The sequence below is a fragment of the Schistocerca serialis genome, chromosome 3, assembly GCF_023864345.2.
Source record: "Schistocerca serialis cubense isolate TAMUIC-IGC-003099 chromosome 3, iqSchSeri2.2, whole genome shotgun sequence".
NCBI classification, from domain to species: Eukaryota; Metazoa; Arthropoda; class Insecta; order Orthoptera; family Acrididae; genus Schistocerca; species Schistocerca serialis.
This window is the reverse complement of record NC_064640.1, coordinates 645,183,267-645,196,611: the sequence shown is the minus strand read 5'-3', so window position 1 is coordinate 645,196,611 and position 13,345 is coordinate 645,183,267. Positions and strand designations below refer to the sequence as shown.

The window sequence follows — 13,345 nt, the reverse complement described above, 5'->3', positions numbered from 1 at the left end:
CAGCTACCTGATATACCAAAGTTTTAAATTGTAGTGGTAAAGTACAGAATCAGACATAGTAGAATTCACAGAAGTGGTGCTTCATGCTCTTGACAAGTAAGAGTGAGTCAGATGCATACTGTTATATCTTTCTAAGGCTTTTGTTACAGCTGACCATATGATTCTACTAAATAAGCTATAATCATTTGGAATAACAGGTGTACCTAATGACTGGTTCTGATCATACCTAGCAGATAAGGTACATACACCTAAAATAAGGCAAAGCCTTAAGTGAAACACTTACTAGGACCAATACTGTTCCTGATATGTATCAATAACTTCCTCAATAGTTGTAGTCACGGAGAAAAAGATTCCTTTTCTGATGAGATCAACAACATCTGTAGTCATTGAAAAAAGAAGAACGATCCTTGCAGAGAAAGTAAATTAAACCTTCATAGAAATTTACAACTGGTCAATACATAATAACATTACATTGAACGTAAAGAAAACGAAGGACATGAACTGAAGAGGGAAAATGAAACTGTTCAATTAAATAGAGATGGAACCGCTGAATGTCATACCCTTAAATAAAAGACAGATCCTGTAAACAATGTAGAAAGTTAATCAGATTCGAGCTTTATGAACTGAACTCCTTAAACAGTGAAGGAGTGAACAAGATAACAGAATCAATGAAGCAACATTCTCATACAGTAAAGACTAAATAAGGTGATAAAATTAATGAAGCAAGGTCCTTAGGCAATAACTGCGAGACAGAAACTACAAACTGTAAGTGAGAAAAAGAGGGGGCTTGTCGTGGGGACTACGCTATGTCATGAGAAGCCAATGAAAAGTTTATGACGAATTCTGTAGCCCTACAGGAAATGACCTCCTGTTCCCTCCACACAACCTCCAAAAGGTTCCTCAAGAATAACAAGCCACGTCAGCTAGTAAAACCATGTGAAGCCTTTGATGCTTTGTCATGCTAGAGGCTGGCAGGGTCGAAGGGGCAGGGAAACGAAACAAGACAACCAGCGGTCCAGAGGAGAGTTGTACAGAAATTTAGTCAAGAGTTATGGCCAAGTAGGCAGGAAGGGTTACAGGTGAGAAGCTATCTTCGACAGAGGATGCCAGAATGTTAGGCTGAAGTCACTGGAAGCAATCAGATAGCTGCGAGGCTTTGCTGACCTAATATTCATACAAGGAAATCAGTCAGTAGATGGAACAGAAAAAACAGTCACTGTCTCTGTGCAAGGACTTTATTTTAACATGGAAGCACCTCAGTTAAGAATGGTGATGGGAACAACTGAATGAAAACAATCGATTCATTTGGTTGTTAGAAAACTATTGACTAATTCGGTTTTCCGTGTGTATCGGTTGAATTATTCATTCATTCTTTTGAGTGAACCGAGTCTGTGGGAGCAACCGAAAGAAAACAATTGTTCAATTGGTCGGACTACTCATTCATTCTTTTGAGTAAAACCAGTCTGTAGAAGCAACCAAATGAAAACAGTCAAGTCTCAGTTGCACTGTTAATTGTCAGTTGGATTATCATTCATTCATTTCCTTCAAGTGAAACAAGTCTATGGGAGCAACCAAATGAAAATATTCAACACCGCTGTAGCTTTGCATATTGACTGAATTACTCATTCTTTCTTTTCAATTAAAAGCTGTCAGTAGTTTTTCTGTTGGTTGAACCATTTATTTATTCTATCCACTGAAGCAATCATTTACTGTTTTAGTTCATACTGGCAGAAGTTAGCACTAGACCTGCATATCTCATGGGGTATGCCGAAGTTAAAATAAGCATTATACATTTTCATCTAATTATGTACCGAATCAAGTAACTTCCCTTTTCTTCATTTAAAACTGATTCATATTATAGTGTTGTGGATTAAAATGTTATACGTGCCATTACACGTAACTAATTAAGCTGATGTATCACTGGGCCATTACACGTAACTAATTAAGGTGATGTATCACTGGGGTATGCCTGCCATCACTTAAATTTCTGGCCCCAGACAAAAACTTTGAAAACCCAAGACATCTGGGTCAAATCAGATTATTTTCTCAGAAACACACAGTCTATAGGCGATAAGTTAGCCAATGGCCACAATATGCTGTGCGAAGCGGAGACATTAGAGGGGGAATGTTTCCTAGCTCACGCGTTTCAGTGCTGACAAAACCAGCAGGTGTGCGCCTCCTACCGATCAGCAGATGATAAATTACACATGAGAGTAACAAGGGTTTGTGAAAGCGCATTATAGAGACATTAATGTTCAAATGTAGTACTCATTTGCAGTAAGGCATATGAACATAATTTGCATCAGTTTTAATACAGCTCAGTGAATAGAAGGCAAATGTCATTTAAAATATTCAGTTGTCTGGTGGGCAGGGAGATGACACAGTGCATGTGATTATCAATTGTCTGCAGTTTCCCATTGTGACAATAAAGAAGTGTGAAAAATACAGGGTGTTCCAAAATGATCTTTACAGCTTTGATCACGTATATTTCAGAAATGGAGTGAGGTAGAAACGAGCAGTCTGCATATAATGTTCATATAAACCTAAGATTCTGGTAGCCACGTGCTGTAAAATTTCTTCAGTGTGTCTGGTTTCTTCAACAGTATATGAAAACATTCAACTCAAGTTTCATCATAATTTATTCTGGTCACTAACATTCACTGCTCCATACATTGGGAAAATATCCTTTCAGTAGCAGCGTACTGATACAGGTGAAATGAAGATCTAATTTGTAATAAATTGTTTTGTAAATCCATAACAACTAGGTGTCCCGAGTTCCTTTAGGAAAACCAAAACGGGGGAACACACAGCTAGAAAAATCATGACTGCCACAAAAAAAAGGGAGGGTGGAGGGGAGGGGAAGGGGGGGGGGGGGGGGGTCACAAATAGTCACCTTACATGTGAGCGCCATCTGAAGCATACAGGATATCTAAGTGACATTCCAGTTCCATGCCCGGCCAACATGTCCTTGTTAACACATGCTGTTAGGTGTACGTGAACATTGTGCAGCAAACTGTACCTTCCTACCTACTTCCCTTTCTGAAATATATGTGATTGAATCTGTAAAGATCATTTTGGAAGATCCTATACATGTATAGGAGAGTGTCTGTGTAACTGCTTCTGCTATTTTTAATGTACTAAAATGAAGAAAGTACCTTCGGCCCAGTACTAATTTGATGAATTTCAGCTATAGTTTATTTTTGTATATTCCTAATCAATCGAATTTTCCCAGACACAAAAAAAAGGTCTGCATAAAAATCCCTCCAGTAAACCTCTGCATGCTCTTAACACGACGATAAATCTGGGGTGGGGAAACACAATGTCCCAAAATTATAACTTTTCCATAAGCGAATTAACTGAAATATATTTGTGCTCACAGTAACACTGAGCGAGTATGCCCATGCTTATTTGAACACGGGTACAAGATGTTAAATGAAATTCAACTGAGCAGTTTTAAGGCATTATTTTAAAATATGTCTCATTGCTGTGTGCCAGAATTCGGAAGGCAAGACCTATCTTGGTTAGATTCCCCGCCACTTGGAATCGCTTTTTCGAGCTAGACTGAGTGCAATTTTTTACAGGGTTTCTCCAGACTCGTCTAGAGGAATGCTGAGCTGATCAACCACTTCAGCCTCATTTACACGATGGACAAACACTTCCAATACGTAAAACATATATACATATTAACACTATTCTGCAGGCACATTTCAACACACATAAGACTACCTGTAGAGGTAACGTCGGGTTGCATCGTCAAGATTATTGAGTTTTGATTGCTGTAAGAAGTTTGCAAAGTTTGAAATTTATAAATGTGTTTTGTTCATTTGTACCGGTTAAATGGCAACAAATAATACTGCAAGTGAGTCTGATGTACGAAAACCCTGATGGAAACGAAGGAGCCTTAACTACTACATGAATCAAAGTAACATATATGAATGGGAGAAATCGTATGACTGAGAAAGACATGATCCTCAAGATAAATTCAATGTGATATACAATATCAAAATGATTATATTATGAAACTATATCAAGCAAAGAAATTCAAAGGAAATTAACAAATGCTGACACTTATTTTTTGTGAAAAATACTCCCCACAAGTGGTGGTAAATGTTTACAATGCAACTGAACAAGATACCAATTTTTTTAAAAAAAAACTGTATTGTATGTGGTTTATGTTCATGTCACCTCAGTATTTACTGAAAAAGAATTATTAATGTTGGGTACTAACTGGCAGTCCCTACCAGGGGACACCGCCTTAGCATAGGCACCTTCAGTGGCGGGCGGGAGGGTTTGCATGCTCCAATGATGCCGAGAGCTGTGCCAGCAGTAGCGTAGCTACTGGCAGGGTCACCCAAGCCGGATTGATCTCGACAGCGGAGACAAAGTGTGTCCTGCAACATGGGAGGGGGGGGCCTCTATAGGCGTAGGGAAGCCAACCCTCCTCGGGCAGTGAACCCTAAAAAAATTCAGGTCCTCCAAGATGGGGGTTGGGTGTGAGGCTAAAAACCTCACCCTGGAGAAAAAGAGCTTGTTATGGAACCAAAGGACAAAGAAAGCCAGATGGATGTAATGGATAAACGGCCTTGGCAATGGAAACGGCACACGAATTGGTATTTAGCGACATGGAATGTGAGAACAATGAACAAGTCTGGAAGACTACAGAACCTGAAAAAGGAAATGAAGAAATATAATGTGACGATAGCAGCAGTACAAGACGTGAAATGGAAAGGAAGTGGAATATTAGCATTTGGCACACACATACTGTTTTACAGCTGTAGAAGCAGGGGCTATGGAGGCATAGGTTTTCTGGTTGATAACGCTCAAAAGGCTGCCACATTGAACTTTAAGCCTGTTAGCGAAAGAATATGTGTATTACGAATGAAAGCCCATTTCTTCAATATATCCTTGGTATGCACATATGCACCAACAGAACATGCGGAGTCGGTGGAAAAAGACATGTGCTATGAGCAACTGGAGCAGGAAATAGCAAGGGTGGCAAAGCATGACGTTAAGGTGGTTATGGGGGACTTCAATGCTCAAGTAGGAAAAGAAATCTCATACAGGAAAACAGCTGGTAAGGAGAGTCTGCATGAAGTTTATAATGATAATGGTATCCAACTAATTGATTTTTGCCATGAGCAATAAGATTATTATTAAAAGCACATGGATGCAAAGGAAGGATATAAGGAAAGTTACGTGGAACTCCCCAGATGGGATCACTAAAAATCAGATTGATCACAAACTCATAGATAGACGACATGCTTCAGATATATTAGAGGTGGATAGCTGTCGCGATGCAGATGGAGATAGAGATCATTATTTGGTAGGAATCAAATACAGACAGAGGATAGCCAATTATAGACAGACCAAGAAAGCTAACACACCCAGCTTTGATGATACCAAAGTTAAAAAATGATGAAAATACAGTACAACAGTATAAAACTAGCTTGACAAACAGACTTAATGAAGCTGAAAAACAGGCAGGAGAGGATATTGAAGAAAGATGGGAAATGGTTAAAGGAATAATACATGACACAGCTGAAACTGTACTGGGCAGAAAGAAGCATTCGAGAACCCAGAGCTGGTTTGGTAAGTACTGTAAGAGGAAGATAGAAGAAAGAAATGAGGCAAGAAAAAGAATGCTTCAGAGGAGAACTAGAAGTACTGTAGAAGAATACCAGGAGAAGAGAAGGGAAGCAGATAAGGAATGTAGGAGGAAAAAGAGAAAATTTGAAAAACGGTGGATTGATGAGTTAGAAGAGAGAAATACTGTTCAAGAAACAAGGAAATTCTATATGAGGGTTAAAGATATAAGGAAAGGATTCCAACCCAGAGCAGTTTTCTGTAGAGATAAGGAGGAAAATATGATTGGAGGAAATGAGCAGATTTTAGACAGATGGATGGAGTATTTTAGTAAACTACTGAATGCAGAATCAGAAAACGAAGGAGGCATTGATGCCGGTATGCCAGAAGAGGTGGACCAGGAAGTAAACAGAGATGAAGAGCACCAGGAATCAGTAGCAGAACCCACACTGGAAGAATTTATAGTTAGTATCAAGACTCTTAAAAACAATAAAGCTCTGGGAGGAGACAATATTATAGCAGAAATGATACAATATAGTGGAGAAAAACTAGTAAGGGTTTTGCATGAGATTATAGTGGAAATATGACGGAAAGAAAATATGCCGAAACAGGAGGGTACAGCAATACTCTTCCCTATACACAAGAAACATGACAAAGCTGACTGCAGGAATTATAGAGGAATTGCACTACTCTGTATAGTATATAAGGTATTAGGAAAAATCATGGCTGGGCGGTTAAGAACATACGTAGCAGAATATCTAGGAGACTATCAGTGTGGTTTCAGAACTAACAGATCCACTACAGACCAGATTTTCACTACCAGACAGATCCTTGAAAAATGTTACGAGTACAACACCAATGTCCACGAGCTGTTCATCAACTTCAAACAAGATTACCATAGTATCAAAAGGGATCAACTTTGGAAGACAATGCAAAAGGCAGGAGTCCTTAACAAACTGATAAGATTGGTTCATATGACTTTGAAAGAACAGTATGCAAAGTAAAGATCAAGAGCACTTTAACACAGGCATTTGAAGTTAACCAAGGACTGAGGCAGGGTGATGTGCTCTCCACTACTCCGTTTAATGTCGCCTTGGACAGTGTAATGCAAAAGACACAAAGCAACAACCCTGGGGAAACACTGTTTAATAGAATGACTCAGGAGGTTGCATATGCAAATGATATTGATTTGTTATCCAGGAGGAAAAAGGATCTTGAAGAAAAGCTCAAAAAAAGTAGACAGATATGGTGCGGAGATGGGGCTGACCATTAATCAGTCAAAGACCAAGTATATGTTAACATCTAGGAAAAGATATAGTGAAGGAGAAAGAAGCATGACTTTGAATGGAAAAGAATATGAATGCTGTGAAAGCTTTAAATATCTTGGGTCACAGGTAACTGAGAATAATGACATGAGAGGAGAAATACATGCAAGGATTGCAGCTGGTTACAGGAGCAACTTTGCACTGGTTAAAGTGTTTAAAGCAAGAAGCCTTAGTAGGATTCTGAAGCCGAATGTGTATTGTACAGTAGTCAGACCTGTGGTGGTGTATGGTTCAGACCTGTGGTGGTGTACGGTTCAGAGACCTGGACTATGACACAAAACTATGAGGAGTTGTTGCTGAGATGGGAAAGGAAGATACTAAGGAAAATCTACAGGTCAGTGAATGATAGGGGTTTTTGGAGAATCAGAAATAATACGGAGATCAGAGAGTTGTACAACAAACCAGATATCATGACTGAAATAAAGAGTAATAAACTACATTGGTTGGGATGTGTAGAGAGAATGGTGGAAACAGCACAGTCAAGAAAGTTTTCAAAGAAAAACCCATTGGACGTCATATAAGGGGCAGACAAAGCACCAGATGGCTAGACAACATGGAGAACTTGAGAAGGATGGGAGTGAGAAGATGGAGAGCCAAGGCAGCCAGCAGAGAAGAGTGGGCAGAGGTTGTGTGGGAGGCCAAGGCGCTACAAGGGCTGTAGCGCCAAGGAGTAGTAGTAGTAGTAGTACTAACTGGCGGGAAGGGAGAAATAAAGCTCCAATAGATTTAAATTAAAAATAATTATTTAAATAAAAAACTTTTTAATATAACACATTTTTAAAATGTATTAAAAAATTTCTCCTAGGCTTGCACAGATAGTCCTGAATATTTGTGTTTGTGAATTTTCAATAGCTATGACAATAACTGTAAAATTAAAAAAAAAAAAAAAAATACGACACACATGCAATAGTTCACCTGAGTCACTAACGGTTTCATTGAATTTTAAATGAAATGAGCTGTTATGTGATTTTCCTCAACGACCGTTACTATTATCCATCGCATGCAATCTATTTTCAATTTTACAAGTACTGTCAGTGCTATTAAAACTCACAAGCAAAAATTTTCAGTACTACCAGGATGGCGTTAGGAACCTGTATGAGGACTAGAAGACGTTATTTAACACTTTTCAGTCTATTTTAAAAATGCGTTGTATTAAAAAGTTTTTTTTATTTTAATAGTTATTTTCTGCTTTTTGGTTCTGTGTGTGTGAAATTTTTCAACTAATTTCACACATTCTGATGAAATTACAACAGAAACATGTTACATTTAAGGTTTATTCCAGTTTCTTTTCAACTTAAGTAACCAGTATATTTCTTCCTCCTACATATATCTCACAAAAAGACTGCAAATGTAAAAATTAGATGGAATCTAGCTCATACAGAAGCTTAGCAGCAATCATTATTAACTGCAAAACATTCATGACTGGAACAGGAAAACATGGAAATAGCGATGGTACAGCAAGTACTCTCTGCCACACACCTGAAAAGAAAGTGAGTTAATATTGCATTGTCATTCAGTTCTGAGCTAAGATGAAAGTTCCCAGTCTTACGCTTATCGAGTTGATAGTCAAAAATCAGTTGCAAAATCAGTACTGAATAGGCAGACACAGACTGGAAAACAAAGTATACCCTCCACCATGCACCAGACTCGAAAGTGAATCTTACAATGTCATCCAGTTCTCAGCTATGTTGAAAGTTTCAAATGTCTAGCTTATCGAGAAGTTGGTTTAAAGACAACTACAATATTTGTACCGTACAAACAGACAAGAAACCGACCTTATAGAGACGTGTTAAAAAGTGTTAAGTTTACAGTGTAGTGCCAGATATTAAACTTTTAACACCAAGCAAAAATTGATATTTAATGCCACAAGTACGAAAATTTGTATTTGAGTAAGTACATACAATTTGAAAACACTTTATTTTTAGAAATAAAAGTTTTATTTTAAAATAATTTAGTTTTTGGAAATATATGTTATTCACATTTTGAAATATAATTATTTATTACCTGTAAAAAAGTTGTCAGTCCTAGTCATGGTTCACGTATAACAGGCAAGGTTGACAAAGTATGTAAATAAAATCACTAAAACCCAGAGACTGAGTGAAAACATTCAGATAATGGCTGCAACCAATGGAGACATGTTTCATTGAAACCACTGAAACCTGGTGAGTGGGTGAAGACATTCATATAACTGACATGATACTAAAATGTAAACTTTCACGGCCGGAAATATCATGTCCATTATAATTATCCGGGCTGTTATGCCGTGGTCGGTTGATGAATTCTGAGGTGATTCCCAACGTTTCGTCTCCGACTGCGGGAGACATCTTCAAGGGGGTCCGTAGCTTGATGGAAGGTCCAACACACACATACTGGCTCGCTACTGACTGCCGCTAAATTCCGTGTCCGCGCGCCCCCGCGCCGCGGCGTGACGTCACGTGTTTTGAAAACGTCAGTGCAATTGGCCGCTGTCCGTCGCCGTCGATCGCCGTTGCCATCACCCAGTAGTGGACGAGTGGTACACATCTTCTTTAACACCGGCATCCATATACCGTTTAATTTGACGCCCTCCTCCTTTCGGTTGAAATTATTTGGGTGTTTAGCGATTTCGATTGCCTCCCTGTAGAGCCTTTCGTAGTATCCGCTCGTGGCCGCTAGTACTTGCGTCTCCTCGAAACGAATATTGTGGTTCCCTGGCTGAAAAGCATGCTCCGCAACAGCTGATCGTTCCGTTTCTCCTCTTCTACAATTTCCCTTGTGCTCTTCCAAACGTTTAGAAACAGTTCTTTTGGTGGTACCCACATAAACATCACCACAGCTGCATGGGATCCTATACACTCCAGATTTTTCCAATGGTTGGCGAGCGTCCTTGGCAGGCCTAAGGTATTCCTGTATCTTCCTGGTGGGCTTGTAAATTACGGTAATATTCCGCTTCGTCAAGATCCTCCCTATTCTTTCCGTTACATTTTTAACAAACGGCAGGAAAACCTTAGATTTTGCAGTAGCCTGTACGTCAGTATGATTTCTGCGTGGCTGCCTCAACGCACGTTTTATTTCGGCGGACGAATATCCGTCCTTCGTTAGTGCATTGTGGAGATGTTCCATCTCAACGTTGAGCAACTCAGGTTCACAAATATTTCTAGCTCTGTCCGCTAACGTCTTGATAACACCCCGCTTCTGTTGTGGGTGGTGGTTCGAATCCCAGTGCAAATAACGGTCCGTGTGCGTGGGTTTGCGGTACACTGAGTGGCCCAAACTATCATTTTCGTTTCTAAACACAAGCACATCGAGGAAATGTAGTTTGCCGTCTACCTCCTCCTCCATAGTAAACTGAATTCTTGAGTTTATACTGTTCAGATGTTCGTGGAACCGTCTTAGTTCCTCCCTACCATGTCTCCACAACACAAACGTGTCATCCACGTATCGGAACCATACATTTGGTTTCGTGCTGGCAGTACCTAAGGCCTGTTCTTCGAATTTCTCCATAAAGAAGTTTGCAATTACGGGACTTAGGGAGCTTCCCATAGCCACGCCATCCGTTTGCTCATAAAACTGTTCATTCCACTTGAAGTATGTGGTCGTCAAACAACACTTAAACAGCTCTAAAGCAAGCACAAACTGTAAGTTAATGTCTCTCCATATTACGATCAGTAATAAACTGTGCTGCGGTGACTGGGATAAAATTGATAGACTACTGCATGATACTATGGGGAAGCGTATGTTGACGACGTCTAGTAGACAGAAGAAGAAGTTTGATAATTTGCTACCTAATCAGACTGTTCGGCATTTAGACGTTTCCCGGACCGTTATCAATTTGTCCAAACGTTCGTTATCTGACGATGAGACATCTGTGCTTGCCAAGGGAGGAAATTTTGCTGTTAGTCCGCGTTTTGTGCCCACGGAAGAAATTATAGCCAATGTAGAAGCAGGAATTCGCAGTGTAGATTCGGTAAAAGCTGAAGAAATCCGTATAGAAACAGTGAGAATATTAGCCAATGCAAAACCGCCGAAAAGTAATATAACTGTGGGTGAGAGAAGAGCTTTAAAACTCCTGAATGACGACGATAGTATTTTGGTTCTCCCAGCTGACAAAGGAAGCGCAACAGGTAGTTACGGATGTGGCCAACTATCAGAGAAAAATTACGGATCTACTGGATCCGCAAGCATATAGGAAGCTGAACAAGGACCCCACTAACAACGTTCTCAGAACTGTGTCGCGGTTAATAAAAAAGTCCTCCATTGAAGAGAGTGTACAGAAAGGTCTCTGCAGTTCGGTTGCGCTACCACCGAGGCTTTATGGATTGCCCAAAATTCATAAAGAAAATGTTCCGTTAAGACCGATACTAAGTGCCATTGGTTCGCCCACCTACTCGTTAGCCAAGTTTTTGACTACGCTGTTAAAACCACATGTGGGCCGTTCGGACTCGTATATAAAGAATTCGACACATTTCATCAGCAGATTGAATGGCTTAGTGGTCCAGCCGGAGGACATATTGGTCAGCTTCGATGTGGTATCGCTGTTTACCATGGTTCCACTTAATGATGTATTGGAACAGCTGGATCGAATTTTTCCTGCCGATATTTTAGAGCTGTTTAAGTGTTGTTTGACGGCCACATACTTCAAGTGGAATGAACAGTTTTATGAGCAAACGGATGGCGTGGCTATGGGAAGCTCCCTAAGTCCCGTAATTGCAAACTTCTTTATGGAGAAATTCGAAGAACAGGCCTTAGGTACTGCCAGCACGAAACCAAATGTATGGTTCCGATACGTGGATGACACGTTTGTGTTGTGGAGACATGGTAGGGAGGAACTAAGACGGTTCCACGAACATCTGAACAGTATAAACTCAAGAATTCAGTTTACTATGGAGGAGGAGGTAGACGGCAAACTACATTTCCTCGATGTGCTTGTGTTTAGAAACGAAAATGATAGTTTGGGCCACTCAGTGTACCGCAAACCCACGCACACGGACCGTTATTTGCACCGGGATTCGAACCACCACCCACAACAGAAGCGGGGTGTTATCAAGACGTTAGCGGACAGAGCTAGAAATATTTGTGAACCTGAGTTGCTCAACGTTGAGATGGAACATCTCCACAATGCACTAACGAAGGACGGATATTCGTCCGCCGAAATAAAACGTGCGTTGAGGCAGCCACGCAGAAATCATACTGACGTACAGGCTACTGCAAAATCTAAGGTTTTCCTGCCGTTTGTTAAAAATGTAACGGAAAGAATAGGGAGGATCTTGACGAAGCGGAATATTACCGTAATTTACAAGCCCACCAGGAAGATACAGGAATACCTTAGGCCTGCCAAGGACGCTCGCCAACCATTGGAAAAATCTGGAGTGTATAGGATCCCATGCAGCTGTGGTGATGTTTATGTGGGTACCACCAAAAGAACTGTTTCTAAACGTTTGGAAGAGCACAAGGGAAATTGTAGAAGAGGAGAAACGGAACGATCAGCTGTTGCGGAGCATGCTTTTCAGCCAGGGAACCACAATATTCGTTTCGAGGAGACGCAAGTACTAGCGGCCACGAGCGGATACTACGAAAGGCTCTACAGGGAGGCAATCGAAATCGCTAAACACCCAAATAATTTCAACCGAAAGGAGGAGGGCGTCAAATTAAACGGTATATGGATGCCGGTGTTAAAGAAGATGTGTACCACTCGTCCACTACTGGGTGATGGCAACGGCGATCGACGGCGACGGACAGCGGCCAATTGCACTGACGTTTTCAAAACACGTGACGTCACGCCGCGGCGCGGGGGCGCGCGGACACGGAATTTAGCAGCAGTCAGTAGCGAGCCAGTGTGTGTGTGTTGGACCTTCCATCAAGCTACGGACCCCCTTGAAGATGTCTCCCGCAGTCGGAGACGAAACGTTGGGAATCACCTCAGAATCCATCAACCGACCACGGCACAACAGCCCGGATAATTATAATGGACATAACTGACATGGCCACAGAGATTACTTTCTGTCAGTTGTTTCATTCAACTGAAAACACCGACTAAACGAAAAAACAACTGACTGACCAACTGGTTGTTAAAAAAAGTCAGTTGTCCCATCACTAGTTAAGAGGTCAATCTGTAACTTGATATTCAGAATCAACTTAAAGGTTAATTTACCTTATTCTTCCTGTCATCCCCCAGTCACCTACATCCCACTTCACGGAATTTACATCAGACAATCAAGTCTCCTTCTTACTTCGGTCAACCAACTGAATTCCCTTGAACACAAACCCTGTCGCTCAATCCCTGGCAAAATCCACACTTGGGATGCGACACACAGACTGTGCAACAAACACAGAGTTTCTAGAAATGAATATTGATTTTCAGTTGAAGTGGTGTGGACACACAAAGATACTTGCAAAGAGAATGTAATCACATGCTATGCCCTAAGAATTCCATCATCGGTGTGCAACAGCCACTGTCT

The 13,345-nt window shown here is 40.6% G+C and overlaps 1 protein-coding gene across 2 annotated transcripts in view; it reads right to left on the bottom strand.

Annotated features, from left to right (window-relative positions):
- Positions 1 to 13,345, bottom strand: part of LOC126470532 (dihydrofolate reductase) — a 113,056-nt gene that overhangs the window by 55,321 nt on the left and 44,390 nt on the right. The window lies entirely within an intron of this gene.